Raw genomic sequence first — 6,000 nt, 5'->3', positions numbered from 1 at the left:
TTTCTGAGGAAGTTCTTCCTTCCAGTTGATTTGAAACAATTGTTTTCAGCTTTTTTAAACTAGCCTTTTTAAAGCATCGAGTGTGCACATACCTCACTGGTCTGGACTTTATACATGCTTGAGTGTGCACTGAAGTAGCACATAGGGCTGGTAGAAAGTGTTCAATGAGAGCTGGGTTTTCTATGGAAAATTGGGCTTTTAATTACATGAAAATTTTCCATGGAAAGTGTCTGCTTTCTGGGGAAATTTTTGACTTTTCATCTAAAACCCCCCAAAACATTCAGTTTTCATTTTTTCAATGAAAAGTTGACATTTTCTGCAGAAATCCCCTCTAAACCAGGTCAGAAAATGAGCTGTAAGTGAAGGTAGCTATAAAACAATAGAAGAAAGAGGAAGCTGACTGTAATGAATATGAATCAGAAGCTAGTAATTATAGAAGATTGATAAGGGAAGCAAAAAGACAGAGAAATCTATGGCCAGCAGAGTTCTAGTAGCACTGCTGGAGAGATTGGGGTAGAAGGAGCCTTTAAAGACAGTGGGACTCAAGGACTAAGCTCTTTGTGGCTCTTCATATAACACTGGTCTCATTGACACAGCCCTCTAAACCAATAAGTTAATTGAAAGTTAAAGGCTAGACTTGTCAGTATGCTTTAGAAGCTTTATGGTCTCTGGTAATGCAAATCAACTGTAAATCTAATTTAACTGGCCCATGCAGTGGCAGCTTTACATTCACCATAACAATCTGCCCTTGAAAGTTAAAATGTAATCAGCTATTTAAGATTATACTACATGGTAGCATTCTCTTTGGGTTTCTTGTTTAGTGTTCAAGTATGACCTTTTAAATAATTTTAGAACTAAGGAAATTCCCAAGAAAAAAAAAAAACCAAAAACAAAAGAACCCTATATTAAGATGGAGTTAAAGTTGAGTACATATCAATAATTTAAAGGGTTAAAATAAAAATTACAGGAATGCTGTAATTATCCCAAAACCCAGCATTATAAACCCAGGAAATTCAGAATTAAGGTTACACTGAAAAGAAATCCAAATGTGAAGATATGCATAGTTAAAACACTCACTGCCCTGTAGTGACACCATGAGGGGTGAAAAAAATTCTAATGTACCTTTAAAAAAAAAAAATCAGATTAATTTTATCCGGAACCACAATAAAATGCCATAATCATGATCATACGGGTATCGCAGGGTACCACAACAGGACAGAGTAAGGTTGCTCATTCCCACATGTGGATTGTTTAGAAATTAAACCCCCTCATTTCACTAAGAGCAATAGCTAGCACGATCTCATGCCCTTTCTGAATATGTGGGCTCACACAACATATGATTCAACTTCATCAGTATCTGTGGGAGAGGTTATCTTGTTTCTGCCAGAACTATGTGCAAATGGGCAACCAAAATTCTCTTATGCTACATGTTTGATTTTGTAACAAACCAGTGACCACAAAATGCTAGATTTAATTAGAAACATTATGAACTTGAATATTCCTTCACATGAATTTTACATCAGCATCATCTCATGTATTTCCAGAGCTACTTCCAGAGTTATGACTTACAGCAGTGTAAATGAAAAAAAGTCAGATCTAAAGCTTCCAAAGCCAGCTGCATGAGTTAACCCTTCAATGCCACAATTAGAATACCACACTCTACCTGGCAAATTGCTTAGGGTCTATTTTAAAAGTTTGGAGGTTTCACCCTCTTTACCAGTAATATATTGCCAGTGTAGTGATATTCCCATTAGATGTGTAGGGAATACCTGCTCAAACCAGGCAGGAAAAGAACATTAATTTGGTACCTATACTTGCTGTGTAGACAAATCACCTAAATCTGAAACAAAGCAAAAGAGGAGGGAGAGTATCTGAGCCCTGCCTGTGATGTCACGCTCAGCACAAAGCCCAGTGCTGTGAGGTCAGTGCTGTTCGGAGCAGGACACGAAGCCCTACCACCTGAATGTGATCATTGACGACTAGCGAGAACAGAGCAGCTGGGTACAGTCTGATGGATGCTCAAACCCACTGGGGGACGTGAAGGAGAGAGGAGACAAAAAGAAAGGAATCAAGAGAGATTTAAGCAGCAGCATGGGCAGAAAAGGAAAGGAAACCCAGACAAGACCCTATGAACAGGTATAGCACTTGCTCATCCTGGGCTGATCTGCAATCACAGATATGTAACTGACATGGGAATCTCAGCGAAGGACAAAGATGTATGTCGGTACATAAACAGGGGAACTAGGTTAGGGAAATTCTTAAGTCAGCCAAGCTATGAAGTTTTGTCCCTCTGAGTTCCAGGGACCTAGTGATGGGACTGATTCAGGGACAGGATATGATGGGCTCAGAGATGACTGCTAGGATAGGACACAATCTGCAGAGGTCCCAGAATCTTAACACCATTGACCTCCAAGATTACAGCGCAAACCAGATTGTGTTCTGGGGGTTGGTTTGTTGTCCTTTTATGTCTGCTCCCTTCTCCAAGACACCAGGGATTGTGGAAGTGACTTCCTCGCACAATCTGTTAATGAAAGGCTTTCCAACAAAAAGTGAGGAAGAAAATATGGCCTGAGAAAGAAAAGGGAACAGCAGGGATAGTTGCATTCAGATACAGAACATCCAACAAGGAAGTTACAATCTAATTAGACAAGGCAGAGAAAAGGGTTGGAGATATCTCCATTGTATGGACAGGGAACTGAAGCAGAGAGAAATTAAGTGACTTGCCCAAGGTCACAAAAAAAATCTGAGGCTGAACTCAGAGTCCCAAGCCTGTGTCTCAGCAACAAATTCAGCCTCCCCACCCCTCCCCGTGAGGAAGAGTTCCATTTTCAGCTCTCAGTGACAAAACCTTTACAGGTGCCTTAAATTATAAATGTTAATAATCTGACTTCTGCTTTGCTGTCTCAGGCTTATAATTGGCAAATGCCTCATGTCAATCCCGATTTCAGATGTGTCCAGCCATCTGTTAATGGTTTTCCTGAGGTTACCTGGACAGAGAGATCTTTTGAATGTAATCTACAGCACATCTGGTTTTAAGCTAGATGTTAATTAGAAACATTTATAGTGCCAAACGTATGATTAATGCACAGGGTATTAATTGAAATGAACCAGCATTCTTAAAATCTACTCTCTTTTCCTGATGGAAGAGTTGGGAAGATGAGAAAAAAAAAAAAAAAAAAAAAAAAAAAAAGGCCAGATACAGAGCAAATGTAAGCCAACAGAGACAATTTACATTAGCTTAGGATAAGGTCCAAAAGATGTGGGCTATAATAATAAAATACCATAACACTGACCTACCATATTTCCTTAACAACAAACATAGCTGCAAGGGATTTTGAAAAGATGATTAAGGGTGCTCAGCATTATCGTTATTATGCGGTCTTATTTGTAATGCCATTTTAATTTGCCTAGCACTAATTCACTGAGAAAAATCACATGCTCTCAGTTCACTCCACTATTCTCTTTTTTCTCTCTCTGAGTATAATAGAGAACTTTGTGTGTTTTAGCCTTTGGGAGATTGCCACCCATCCCAATTTTCATGGGACAAAATGGAATGCCATCACTGCAAAACAGGCAGAACCAAAGAAATATTTTTGGTGGGGGAGGGGATCATCTTGACTTTCAGATATCTTTATTTTTATTAGGATCTTTAAGTCTTTTACAATGTTAAATGCAGCTGCTTCTCAGAGCTATACTCAGGATATTTCCAAAACTAAGGAAATTCTTCAAGTCAATTCTGGGGACAGATTTGTCTTGACAATGAATGGTGGGAATCCTGATCTTGGAGGTGCAGATCAAATGTGTTTTAAATTTTGCTATACACTGAGCTGGTTTCATTTCTGATAAAGTGTCCCAAGATATACTATTATCAGTGATCTATGGAGTGTTTCTCAAGAGCAGTATATACATCCAATAGCACATCCTTTGTCCTTGCTGGTCTTGTTTTAACTCTTTTTGTGCCTACAAATATCCTGCAACCGGGCTTTGTGGAAACATCGTATGTGCTAATGTAATTGAAGACTGGATCGTAATGCACGCACACATAGGGGTTGAATTAAGATTGCACAGGAAAGCTTAATTCTGGCCTTTCCTAACTTTGAGTGCTTGACTTTGCAACCCTAACATAGCGCGTGTGATACACTCTATAGATTGCACAAGTCTGTGCCTTTACAGGTGGTGGTAAAATGTCCCAGGCCAGGAGTTGTCCTGGGAAGAGATTGTGATTTAGGTAGTCTCAGGCTACGGCTACACTGACGGCAGCAAAGTCGCCGCCGACAGATCGATTTCTCTGGATTGACTGAGCGGTCAGTGAAGACCCGCTCAGTCGACCCAGAAATCGACATACTAAGACCACCTTCGCAAGTGGCGCAGTGCAGTGAAGTCGGCGCGCAGAAGAGAAGTCGACAGGAGTTACGCAAGTTTTTTGCGTAGCTTGCGTAACTCTTGTCGACTGCTATCGAATCTCAGAGGTAAGTGTAGACAGTGTCTAAGTTCCTCCTGTTTCCAACTTACTCCTCAGAGAACTAAACGTATCACTCCTCCCTGTGATGTTAATGGTGCTCCACACTCCCGGGAGGTAGGGAAGCATTATTGCAAGGGGAGGCCTAGGGCCTGATTTACAGAAGCTTTGAGCACCCACAGCTCCAATTGTGGAATGGGAGCTGCAAATGCTTGGCCCCTCTGCACACCAGGTCTAGGTCACGCACCCCAGTCCACACAGGTCTGTAGCAGAGCCAGGAGTAGAAGTGAAGTCTCTGGAGCCCCATTCCTGTATCTTAGCCACAAGGTCATCCTTCCTCCTCCTTTCAAGGAGACTTACACTGAGTTCCTGTCACAATCCCAGGTTTCCTATGCCTGGGGCTCAGGTAGCTACTTCCACCACCAGGCTTTATGCTAAAAAATTTTACCTCATCACACCCTTCCCTTTGCTCCCGTTTTCCAAGGGCCAGACCCAGGAGTCAGGTGCTCCCTGGCAAATAGAGTCGGTGCTCCTTGAAGGCCACAGAGAGAAAACCCACTCACCACAGCTCCACTCCAGACGTGTAATACATATATTAAGAGCTGGTTAACCAAGTAAACCCATGGATGAACTAATTTAGACCCCTGCCTAGCACTTTCCGCCAGATCCCAGAACAACCCGTCTCCTGCCTGCCAGCCTCACATCTCCCCTCCAACGGTCCTCGCCCAACTGCTGGCATTGGAACAGACATTCCACAGAGGCTGCTACCAATCAAGTGGGCCCTTACAGAGCTCTCAGACGTGAAATCCCTGCCTCACGTCCAACCACAGATTTTACTGGCCACAGCCCCATATGTAAAACAACGTTAGCACAACACATTCCTTAGCATTCTCTGCAACCCCAAACAGACTTTTAAGGGGTTGACTTTCAGTCTGTCAACCTCGTTTAGTATCACAGACCTAAATGTTCTCCATATTAGCAGTCTCCTGGACATGTCGTCACGAGGGCTAGGAAGCGTTTACTGTTATGAACCTGTGGAAGAGTGACTCACCTGCTGACACTCCCCCCTCATGGCTGGGCATCACATAGCTGGCTCTTCTCCACTAGCACCCCCTGCCAACAGCTGCTTTGGCCTTGCTGTAGTCCATTTCTTCTTCTGACGTGGCCTCCAGCCAAGCCAAATTCAGTCCCACCCCTTCCAGGAGAACAGAGACTCCCACGAAACAGTAGCTCAATGACCTTACACGAGGTCTTCGGCCCAACTCAGAGCTCAATGATCATTACACCCTTTATATGAGGGGGGTTTTAAGCCACCATCCTCAGTGACCAGTAGGAGAGCCCAGGCCCTCACTATACGCTCAGTTCCAGTCCAGGGATCCTCTAACAAGTAGCTAACTCTGCTTCCTAAGACTCTTTACTGCCTCTCTGGACCACTTCCTACCACAACTTCTCTCTAGGCCCTTTTCCTCAGCCCTTCCCCAGCCCACGCACCCACAGACGCGCCACACATTTCCAGGCTCTGCAAAGTTCTTTCCAACTCC

Source organism: Emydura macquarii, unplaced genomic scaffold (genome assembly GCF_026122565.2).
Source record: "Emydura macquarii macquarii isolate MOO-44397 ecotype Brisbane River unplaced genomic scaffold, CSIRO-AGI_Emac_v2 contig_1230, whole genome shotgun sequence".
In the NCBI taxonomy this organism is placed as follows: Eukaryota; Metazoa; Chordata; order Testudines; family Chelidae; genus Emydura; species Emydura macquarii.
Note: the sequence above shows the minus strand (reverse complement) of the source record.